The sequence below is a fragment of the Solanum dulcamara genome, chromosome 4, assembly GCF_947179165.1.
Source record: "Solanum dulcamara chromosome 4, daSolDulc1.2, whole genome shotgun sequence".
In the NCBI taxonomy this organism is placed as follows: Eukaryota; Viridiplantae; Streptophyta; class Magnoliopsida; order Solanales; family Solanaceae; genus Solanum; species Solanum dulcamara.
Genome location: NC_077240.1, coordinates 64,795,602 through 64,808,407, shown reverse-complemented (window position 1 = coordinate 64,808,407; position 12,806 = coordinate 64,795,602).

Genomic DNA, 12,806 nt, shown 5'->3' with positions numbered 1-12,806 from the left:
ATTGTTAAAGGCTCACTGAGTGCTTCTAGGTTAAAGGGAAGCACTAGACTCACTCCATAGGAACTCGCCTTTTGGTTTACTTCATATTTGGCATTCATTCCCCCTCCCCTTCCTGGATTTCACCTTATTGTCTGCTATGATATCCTATGATGGATGAAGGCCTTTCCTTTTGGCTCTGTAGGGCTACCCTATGGTATGGGGTGTTATTTCAAGGACCTTGTTAGGCTCTTATTGTTGGAGTATCCTAGCTCAGAGGCTAAAATTTTCTCTTTTCTTTTGGTAGTGCCTGAAGAGACCTGCTTACTGGAAGATACCATTCACAAAGAATGGTGAAATAGTTACCTACCTTATGATCCTCCTTATCTTACAGAGGTTTACCATGAGCCATACCTATAGGTATGCCATACCTATAGGGATACATATTACCCAAATGGAACCTAAAAGATGGGATGGGTGATCCATAAGATCATTTGGCGAGGTTCAGCCGGATGTTTCTGGAAATAAAAAATGGTTTTGTTGAGAAACGAAGTAGCTCATCGCTTACCGGCATTTCTCTTGGTATACCCATCTGCATGCCTCCTAATTCCATGAATTCCTTAGAGCATGTGCGATTTATTTAGAATCCTTGTCAAGAAAAAAGTAAGTCCCTTATTCTTTATATTATGTTAAAAGGTCTGGACTCGAAGAGGGAGTCGATTCATGTACTTCACCATTTCCTGGGTCCTTATTGCCTTTCCCTAATTTAGGGTATGGGTTCTTTCTCTGAGTTGAAAGTCCTGGTGTGAACGCCTCTACTGATCTGACTCCTACAGATTCTCGAGAAGAGAGAAGCCATTGTATTCCCCTACGAACCGCTTGGATCCCATAAGTGAATTGAAAGTTGGATTTTCATTGGATCTCACCCGAATCGCGCCATCAATCCTCCTGAGAAGGAGTTTAGTTTCAAACCTTAGTTCGAACAAGAGAAGTACGCCATGCTAATGTGCCATGGATGATCCATATCTCAGAGTCAGGAGCCGATGAGCACATTAAACTATCCATATGGCTAAGAGCCCTTACAGCCCAGGAACAACGATGCAATTATCAGGGGCGCGCTCTACCATTGAGCTAATAACCCATCGTACGAGCCTCCCACTAGGGGCCTGCTATGCCAAAAGTGAGAGAAACTCCATCCCTCTCTTTCCTTTTTTCGCCCCCATATCGCCACATGGGGGGAACATGGGGACGTAAAAAAAGGGGTCTTATCAACATATTTTTGTCATGACCCAACCCCATAGGCCGCAATTGGGGTCCGACCTAGACCCTCGTATATATATCTATCAGTTGTGGTCAAGTCGAACTATAAACATGCAGTGTATATAAATCAAGTGTAGTCAAATTAGACTACGAACAACATGATACATACATGAGAACCCCCATGGGTCATAACATTTTGTATATCTGTAGTCTCTTTCATTCATATCATGACATAAAAGGACACACAAGCCGAAAAGGCTGCCATAATATAACAACATATATAATATATTACACAGACCCAGCTGAACCAAACTGACATATACAACCTACATATATATGTCTGCAGATCTCTAAAAATATTAATATCAATATATGGCGGGACAAGGCCCCCGCCAAACCCTTGAATAGATAAAACAATTTTATACATCAATGGTCAGTATCAAAAACTAGGCTCCGATACAATGAATCCTCCTCTAGTTGTGCTGAGCGGAATCCTAAGCTGACGGACTCCCAAAACCGATACCTGTACCTGCGGGCATGAAACGCATCCCCTCCGAAGAAAGGGGGTCAGTACAACATATGTAGTGAGTATGTAAAACGTAACATAATACAACTGGAGGTATATCCGAAATTGAGAATCAGGGGAAGAAGTTATCAAGTCAGAAACTTGTACCTGTACTTTATGAATTACAAAAGCATGCATGTTCGAATCATATCATATAGACGGCCCTTTCGGGGGTCTGGTGAATCACCTCTCTAAAACCATCATGGCACCAGTGCCATCACCACCTTATTACAACACATTATCATACATATACATACGTACCCGGCCCTCTAGTGAGGGGCTCGGTGGATAATGTAGTGAATTATGAATGATAACGTACCTGGCCCGAGACTCAGTGAAAGAAGGGTTAACGTATACACGAGTAGAGTAGTGAATGACTATATGCAATTTAAATTATTATCAGAGACTTGACAAAATAAGAAAGTTAAGCTTTTGTTTGAGAACCCGAGTAACGGTGTAATCATATCGAGTGTCCTCTAAATACCATTATGGGCTGCCTCAAAAGTGATCTCGGGGACCATAGACATGTATTAACATAGGGCCAAATCATTTATGAAATCAGAAACACTTAGTCTCGTATAGAAGTTTCCATGGAAATAGTTTAACTACTATCACAGTTTGATATTCAAAAGTAAATAGGAGATGTTAAGAATGGAGTTACTCTAGATCTCACATCATATTTAACTTTCAACTAAGACATGCCAGAAAAAAAAAGAGAGTAGACTCTATATAGTCTGTACTTTCTTTTAGGTGGTCATTATATACATATATCGTACCCGGCCTATCCTGGGCTCAGTGAACAACTATGGCCTCATAATCTCATTTTTATACCAAGTATATATCAAGAGAAAGGCAAGATAGTTTCCCATACATTACTCTTTAGCACGTAGAAGCCTTAACAGGCAATGATCAATTCTTGTAGGGGTGTCAACACCTAACTGTAGTTAGGGATTATGAGGCGTACCTGGAGTTATGGGAATGGAATTACCCCCACATTCCACATACAATTCACTTATGTCTAAGACTTGCCAAAAAGAAAGAAAGATAGTTGTACGTACTTATACCAAAATATGCCAAGAGAAAGCTTTACATACCTTGTACGAGTCACTCTTTGTCATATTTGCCTCATCTTCCTTTGAACCTATTCAACATGAAAGTAATACGAATATCAACCACTCTTGACTTTCTAGCACCTTCAGTTGCACCTTAGTATTCATGGAATCTATTTCCTTGTTCGTTTGCTCGACTAGTTCTTTAATTAGTTAAGGCGTTAACGGAAATTGGGCAGCACCTTCACTATAACGTTCCCTATCCAAATTTGCAATTAGATCCCTAAACACTACAGCCAACCAACAACAACAACCTGTAGAATATGTTTAAGTAGTTAACATCAACAATATACAACATAAATTCCAAATGACTCGCTCGAAATTACGATATCAAAATAGGGTGTCTACCCTTTACTTTGTAACACTTTTAATTATATGAAATGAGGGGTCATGTTACGACCCAACCCCATAGGCCATAATTGGGGTCCGACCTAGACCCCCCCCCCCCCCCCGTATACCTAACTATCAGCTATGGTTAAATTGAACTATAAATAAAACAATATCATATAATAGAGCCCCATTGGGCGATGACATTTTCATACACCTGTAGCCTTTTTTGTTTGTGTTGTAACATAAAAAGGCATGCAAGACAACAAGGCGGCCATAATATAATAACATATACCCTACATCATGTAGACCCAGCTGAAACAAACTAATATACACAATCCACATTTACATATCTACAGACCTCTAACAATATCAATGACAATATATGGCGGGACAGGGCCCCCGCCGTACCCCTGAATAACAAAATAATACTATACATCAATGGCCAATGCCAAAAACTAGGCTCCGATACAATGGAGCCCTTCCAGTTGAGCTGAGCAGAATCCTAAGCTGACAGACTCCAAAACCTATATTTGTACCTGCGGGCATGAACGCAGCCCTTCCGAGAAAAGGAGGGATGCATATCTAAAATAGACAAGTAGGGGATAAAATATCAAATCAGAAACCTGTACCTAGAAAAGTAAAATCATGCATGCTCAAATTTTTAATATAGCCGGCCCTATCAACGATCGGTGAATCATAACTATAGTAACATCAACTCCTTATTACAACACATCATCATATGATCATATATATACATATGTATCAGGCTCTCTAGTGAGGGCGCGATGAAAATACAGTGGAATTGTGCACGATTACTATTTCTGGCCCAGGTTCGACGAAAGAAGTGTTATAGTATACATGAGTAGAGTAGTGAGAAATAAAATACAATTTAAATCATTATATGAGACTCAATGAAGTCATCAAGTGAACTGTCACTAGGATATAATTGAAGTACTTGCTAGGTGTCACGGAGGACTATATGGAGCGTCAGGAACCATAGACATGTGTCACAATATTTCCAAACAGCTTATAGGATCCAGACGTCTATCCTCGTGGAGCCCTTAAAGATAGAGGCCTATACCTCTAGTTACTATTTAACCTATCAAAGACTCAAAGATAGTAGCTTACTACTTTAAAGTTTAACATTCAAAAGTGAGTGAGGGTCCTGAAGTCATATTCAGAACTTGGGAATGGAATTACCCCCAAAGCTCATATCATATCCTGCTTACATCTAAGAGATGCAAAAAGAAAGAGAAAAGATAGGCTTTACATACCTATACCAAAACATACCAAGAGAAGCTTCACATACCTCTTATGAGTTACTCTTTATCCCGTTCACGTCATCGTCCTTTGAACCTATTCAATACGAAAGAAATACGAATATCAACAACTCTTTACTATTCAACACCTTTAATTATACATGAGTATTCACAGAACTCATTTCCTCGCTCGTCTTCTCGACTAGTTCCTTAACTAGTTAAAGAGTTAACAGAAATCGGGCAGCACCTCCCCTATACTATGCCCTATCTGAATTTCCAATCAGACCCATAGTAACTACAGTCAACCAACAAAACAACCTGCAACATATATACAAGCAATTCACACCAACATTACACAATACAAACCCCAAACAACTAACTCCAAACTATCAAAATGTGAATTCTGGACAGCTTACTATCTTGCATTATCGCTTTGTTTCGAAGGAGTAATTGAGGAAAACAGGCTTTATGTACCATGAAAGTTATAGACATGTGTATTAGGGGCGCATACAATTTTGAATCACCCCTACATCAATTTGGTACAAAAAGATATTCCCAAAATACCAACAGCAGTCCGTGTAAGATGTCCAAAACCAAAATCTGGGCAGTACCTCCTCTATACTTCATCACTCTTTTCGAGTATATAAACGAAAAACTGGATTTTAAAAGCTAAATGAAAGTTATAGACCTATGCAATACCTTTCCAAAACATATTGAATCACTCGAAAATAAGTTGTACACAAGAAGTTATACTAATATTACTAACAACAGTCCCTTTCAAAAACGGGTTTGTTAACAAGCTTTTAACTTTTTCTCTCTTTGTTCTTTCAACTTTCTCTCAAGTTTCAAAGTGTAAGGCTGAAGTAATGACTTATTATTCATCCTAATACACATATAAACACCTCCATATACTTGAGTAATACTGTAGATATTAATTCACGGAGGAAAACGTTGGAAAACTTACCTTGAACTATTTCAAGCCATGACTGCCTCCTTCTCTTCTCTCACATTTTTCCTCTTCTTTGGCTGCTGTTTTTGGATGAATAATGATGTTACGAATCACTTAAAATGTATATATATGTTGCCTTAGGGGGTGACACATGTCAGCCCCTAAGGGTGACACGTGTTCATCCCCCATTGGGCGAATACATAGATGCTGCCGATAAGGGGCTGCCACGTGGCAGTGGGGTCCATCTCTCCAAGCCGGTGGGTCATCTACTTAACCCCAAGCAGGTGGATGACCTGCTTGCTTGAGGTGCTGCCACATGTCACTCCTCTATTAGCTGCCACATGTCGTCTTTTCCCCTTCCTCATGGGTTCATAATCTCGTCCTATTTTAGGAGCCTATGTAATCCGTGCTACGTAAGCTTGGTATGTCCTAAAGTAGCTCAAGTATGTAATACTTCTAACTTAGTATCTTACATAGGTAAGTCGAGTCCTACGACTCATCACTTGGCCTGCAATTCCTTTCGGATTCTTATGACTCTATTTCCAACCTTCCTTACTATAAGGTATCACATCCTCCCTTCCTTAGAGTCGTTTGATAGTGTCGTAGCTTATCCGGCTCACATGATAATGTCTAAAGAACTTATAAGATATTCCGAGTTTGAAAGTATGGGGTGTAACAAGTCGTGTGGCTGCAACAAGCAGAACCCAAACCCATTTTAGAACACATTTAGGCCGTGCAACAAACCACCTCACACCTGCAGCAGTAGACCATAAGCACAACACTTTACTTCGACGACAATTCAACTATAGTGACTCCAATTTAGTTTATTTCGAACATCAAGTGTTTCTATGATGTTTTCACATTTCCATACACTTAAAAAACATATAATACACTTTCTAACAATACCATAAACTCCAAATTAAGAGGAGAAACCTTACCTTACCCGAAATTGGCTAAAACTGCCAAATTGCAACTCGAAACTTCTACAAACATGCAGAAATTAAGCAGGCTGTTTTATTTCCCTTATCCGCTGCCCCAAATAGGAATTTTTGGTTATCAAACACTATTATATAAACTTGGGACACCTCAAATAATTAATTCATGGAACGAAACTTGGAGGCTTACCTTTGCAGCCCCCAAACCCGTAGCTCCTCCCCTTGCCCTCCAATGTTTTTCTCTTCTTCTTTCTTACTTTTCCAGGTGTAAAACTGAAGAAATAATTACGTAGAAATCATAAGATACATATATACATCTTCATGTTGTTGAGGAACACCGTAGATAATTAATACATAGAAAAAAATTGAAGAACTTACCTTTAATTTCTCAAAACCATGGCTGCCCTTTTTTTTCTTCCAACGTTTTCTATCCTTTTATTCTTCACATTTTTTCCTTTCTTTTGACTGAAGAATTGGATGATAAATGTGACTAAGAGTCACTTAACACATATATATATCCCTCTTTAGAAGGTACCACGTGGCAGCCCTCTAGGGTGACACATGGCAGCCCCTTAGGGTGACACGTGGGAGCCTCCTAGGGTTCCACCTTAACCTATTCGGCCAATCATATGCTACCATATGGTAGTGGGGTCCACCCCAAGCTGATGTATCACCTACTTGACCCTAAGTAGGTGCATCACCTACTTTTCCAAGTAGGTACATCACCTACTTGCTTCGAGTAGGCGCGTTATTTCCTTATTTCTTTGTCGTGAGCCCGCAATATCATCTTACTTCGAGAGCCTATGCACTCCTTGCTACTTAAGATCGATGTGTACTCAAGTAGCTTAAGTGTGTGGGACTTCTAAGTTAGTAGCTTACGTAGGTAAGTCGAGTCCTACGACTCTTTACTTGGCCTCCAACTTCTTTCGACTCCTCATAACCCTATTTCTAAGCTTCCCTACTTTGGGGTGTCACATTCTCCCTTCCTTGGAGTTGTTTAATAAAGTTGTAGACTATCTAGCTCACATAGTAACTACTAAAAAGCTTAAGAGACATTCCGAGCTCAAGAGTGTAGGGTGTAACATCCTTCCCCCTTTAGAATATTCATCCCCGAATGTTTAAATAAAACTTCCCTCAAGACTTTATACCAACTGTAGAGAGATTATTTTCTATTGCGATCACACATAATTTCATCCAAGTAATTAACATACGAATTTCAGGAGTTGGGGTTACCTGTAGACATCGGGAATAGGTACGAATACTTGTGTTTTATATCCTCTTCAATTCCTCAAGTCATTCCCTTTTATGGTTTTGGTTTTTGCTATAGTATCTTGACAGAAGGCACATCTTTAGTCTACAATTTTCTAGTTTGCCGATTTAAGATGATGATAGGTTGTCCCTCACATGATTCCATTTCCTGGACATCATCTATGGAACATACCCTGGGTGGCTCGTCAGTACCCTTGCAAAGCATCCCTATCTAATGGACTAGGCATATAGTTTCCAAATAAGGTGTTAAGCTCAACTTACCGGTCACTTTGCCCACTTTACGAGCAACTTGATATAATATAATATATTTTGGGTTAAGTCCTTTTATGGGTGACCATATTATGAATATCTAATCATCAATTTGAATTCTGTATGTCGATGTCGATTATCTGTATATCATTTCTGCTGACTCTGGGCTGTTAGTCAATAGCTTGCTTAATCATATTGGGGCCTTTTTTTCCTTAGTCTTTCTAGCATCGACCCATCCAATAGGGGACTTACACGTCTTTCTCTACCAGTGTTGTACGGGGCCATTGGGATACTGAAGTAGTAATTATTATTATAGGAACCTTGATAAGTGATGGATAATTATCCCAGCTACCTTTGAAGTTAACAACACCATCTCATGACGTATCTTCTAGCGTTTAAATGGTACGCTTTAGACTATTCATCAGGTTTGAGGGTCAAGTAGTGTACGAAGACTTATGTGTCTTCCCAATTTCTTTGCAGACTGATTCTCGATGGTTAACTATAACTTGGGCTCCTTCATCTGGGATAATAGCTATGGGGACTCCATAAGGTCCTACCACTCTTTTACCCTATAATTTTACACCTTCTCGACTGAGTAGGTAGCCTTTGATTAAAGGAATATGAGCTAATATCATTAATCCCTAGGTAACATTCCCTCCAAAGTTATCTGTCGAGGGAGTGCGAAGTACGTCTAGTAGCCCTGGTCATATGGTGGAATTTTTGACCTCGTGTATTACTTCCTGTCTTCCATAAATTACATCAACTGGTACCCTTACCTTTTGGGTTTTTCTTTTTTGCCCTCAGAGTTGGCTGTCAAATGATGTCGAAATTTCCTCGCCCACTGGCCCATATAGCCTCTCTGTGATTTGCCACTCATTAACTGGTACTATGTTAAAGAACTGTGGCATTCGAGTGCGTCGTCAGTTAGCAATTAGCTAATCCTTTTTATCTTGCTTAAATCCTTTTTACAATACCCTCAACATAACTTATAGTACTCTAGGAATGTAATCTCATGTCGTTCCTCTGCTGCTAGTTTAGATTCTTCCATCTCGCATGATCAAACCCGCACTATCACACTAAATTCCACCAGAATTTAGAAGTTAAGCGTGCTTGAGCGAGAGTTATACTGGGATGGATGACCTCACTGGGAAGTCCTTGTGTCTCATTTCATGGTAATCCTTGCAATAATGTGCGGGGCACTCAACTTAGCCCAAGATTTATCTTAACGTCATCTCATTAGTCTTTATGTGCTTCCTTGCCCTTTCCTCTGTTATCTTGCAACCGATATAGGGGTAGATATTTAATTCCACTATGACCATGTCCCTTTTTGGTCATTTTGGTTTAACTCCTCCTATTGTATTCACCATTTTTTTGTACGTACCCCTTCATTAGGGTTGGCTATTGAGTAGCGCTAAAGTTCGTTCATATAGTGACCTTTAGAGCTACTTTGAGTTCTGTCTATCATTAGTTGGCATAGTTTTAAAGGAATTTGTCATATAAGCTTGCCAATCCTATAGTAACCAGCTAGTCCTGTCCGTCTTATTTAAACTATTTCACAATTTTTCCTTACCTCCGCTTGTAACCTTCTTGACACATTCTTGTGTCATTCTTTACCTTTATGAGAATAGGAGAGAGTGCAAGAAATACCTTGTCGCACTTCTTTCTATTTTCTTATTTACTCCTTGCTCATCTTATCTCCTACCATAAGAGTCTTTCTATTTCTTTTCCTTGGTTATTTATCTATCGCAATATCATTTGCGAGCAACTCTACAACCAACATTTGGCTTTTGACCCAGAATGTTGTCATTATCCTTTGTAGTGTCTCTTGAGTTATTCTATATTCTTTTATTACTATACCCTTTTCTTTTCATACGCATTTACCTTCTAGCGTTACGTCATTCAAGGTCTTGTTGAAAACTTCTTAACTCTATCTTGCATAGCATTCTGACTTCTATCCAATTATTGACGACTTCCAGATCTTCTTAACTTGGTTTAACAAAGTATCTTATTGAAGTTTAAGTATCCATCTCAATTATGTTACCATATCAATTGCCTCCATCTTACCCTTGCAGTTTTCTTACTTGCTTCCCCCCATTTAGAGGGTACTTATACTTTTATCTGCTTATACCTTGCTCTATGTCTCAATGCCCAGTTTCAAATTTGTCCAGTCTCCTTCACTAGTCTATTTGGTACTGTATCATGTCCCCATCTTTGTACATTTTTTTTGCCAACCTGATTATCCACGTACGTAACCTTGGCTAAATCACAAAGCGACTGGAACCTTTCCATATATAGTGCGACATCTCCTCTATTAATCTTTACTTAAGTAATGGGACCTATGGAACAACTCTCCCAAGGCCACATTTTACTTATCCTTATAAAATTTAATATACACTTGTAGTCGTTCTAAATTTTCTTTTAACTAGGCAACATTTGTACTCCAACATTCATTGTCCAACAGTTGTGCCATTTATTCCTTAAGTTCGCCATCTTTGTCTCTTAAGAGTTCCATTATTTTTGGGGCGACGTTGTGTACCCGTGTCATTCCTTTATATCTTAAGCTACATGTTCTTGCTGCGTACTCAACGTAGGCTTTTAACTTAGTTAGCATCTACCAAGTGCATCTTATTAGTGGTCTCACTTTGTCCCCATACTGCTATACCATACCTTTAAATTCATACTCATATTCAGTTCATGACATCTCTCTAGGGCGCTTTTATTAGAATTTATTTCTCGAATTAGTCAATGGGAAACTAATAAACTGTTATCACAAAACACTTTTCAACCACCATTAAAAGAAAACTAGAGTCCTTTAAATATCACAATACTTCTTAATGTTTGACTTCCCTGGTTCCCTTCTAGGTTAATCCTCAAGTTGTGGACGAATTATCTGGTTCACAGCTACGGGTTGAGGTCATGGTACTTTTCATCAAAAATGAGACCCGATCATTAGACATTGGCCCTTCTTAGTTTGTCCCATCCTCAATATCTTCCAGGTTGTCTTATTAGTACTTCATATCAGTCACAATTCTATTTCCCTTATCTTAATCATACCTTTATTTCTTTTAATAATAGCCTATCACAGGTTATCCGTGTATCTCAAGTTAGTCGGTGCCTTAATATGTTGTTCTATCCAAGTCTACCTATATTCCCTAGCTCATCTCCTTAGGTTCCTAAGTCTTTTCCAACTTTAGTTTACCACATCAATATTGACCTTCTAGTTTCTTAGGAAAATTTGGGCAGAGTTTCCTCAATATTTCTTCCTATCCCACAACCTGCACGCAGAAAACACCAACAATGCCTCACAGGGACAACACAAATATATATATATATATATATATATATTCATATCATATCACCGTTGCACAGGGCTTTCAATATCATCTCATATCGCAGCCACACAGGGCTTTTAATGTTAACAATAATATAAAAATACTGGACTTACCTCGTATGTCCAACTTCAAAATGCATCTGTTGCACTTCCTCTCTGCTTTCCTTTCAGGTTTCAACTTTACATTTCAATAGTACTTCAATACCTTACCCAACAGATATCTTCCGTGCCTTTACTTTACTTATATGCGTGCTTCGTAATGTCCCATGTCGTCAATTACTTCCTTTGGTTAATGTCGTCCTTCTGTTAAGATCGAAGGTTAGTATAATAAATTGTCTTATGACTCGGGTCTATAGCATCATCTCATATGTGAAAGAAAAGTAACATCCTAAATGTCCCATAGCCTCTTGGTAATAGATGTGACGTACAACACATCGATAATCAAGACTCTACTAGACACGGTCTGCAGACACTCCAAGGACGAACTGCTCTGATACAACTTTTGTCATGACCCAACCCCGTAGGTCGCAATTGGAGTCCGACCTGGACCCCCGTATACATATCTATCAGTTGTGGTCAAGTCGAACTATAGACATGCAGTGCATATAAATCAAGTGTAGTCGAATCAGACTACGAACAACATGATACGTATATGAGAACCCCCATGGGTCATAACATTTCATATATTTATAATCACTTTCATTCGTATCATGACATGAAAGGGCAAGCAAGCCGACAAGGCTGCCATAACATAACAACATATATAATACATCACACAGACCCAGATGAACCAAACTAACATATATAACCCATATATACATGTCTGCAGACCTCTAAAAATATTAACGACAACATATGGTGGGACAGGGCTCCCACCGTACCCCTGAATAGATAAAATAATTTTATACATCAATGGTCAGTATCAAAAACTAGGCTCCGATATAATGGAGCCTCCTCCAGCTGAGCTGAGCGGAATCCTAAGCTGACGGACTCCCAAAACCTATACCTATACCTGCAGGCATGAAATGCAGCCCCCTGAAGAAAGGGGATCAGTATGACATATGTACTGAGTATGTAAAACGTAACATAACACAACTGGAGGTATATCCAAAATAGAGAAGCAGGGGAAGAAGTTATCAAGTCAGAAACTTGTACCTGTACTTTGTGAATTACAAATACATGCATGTTCAAATCATATCATATAGCCGGTCCTTTCGGGGGTCTGGTGAATCACCTCTGTAAAACCATCATGGCACCAATGCCATCACCACCTTATTACAACACATCATCATACATATACATACGTACCCGGCCCTCTAGTGAGGGGCTCGGTGGATAATGTAGTGAATTGTGCACGATAACGTACTTGGCCCAGGACTCAGTGAAGAAGGGTTAACGTATACACGAGTAGATTAGTGAATAACTATATACAATTTAAATCATTATCAGAGACTCGACAAAATAAGAAAATTAAGCTTTTGTTTGAGGACCGAGTAAAGGTGTAGTCATCTCGAGTGTCCTCTAAATGCCATTATGGGCTTCCTCAAAAGTAATCTCGGGGACCTTAGACATGT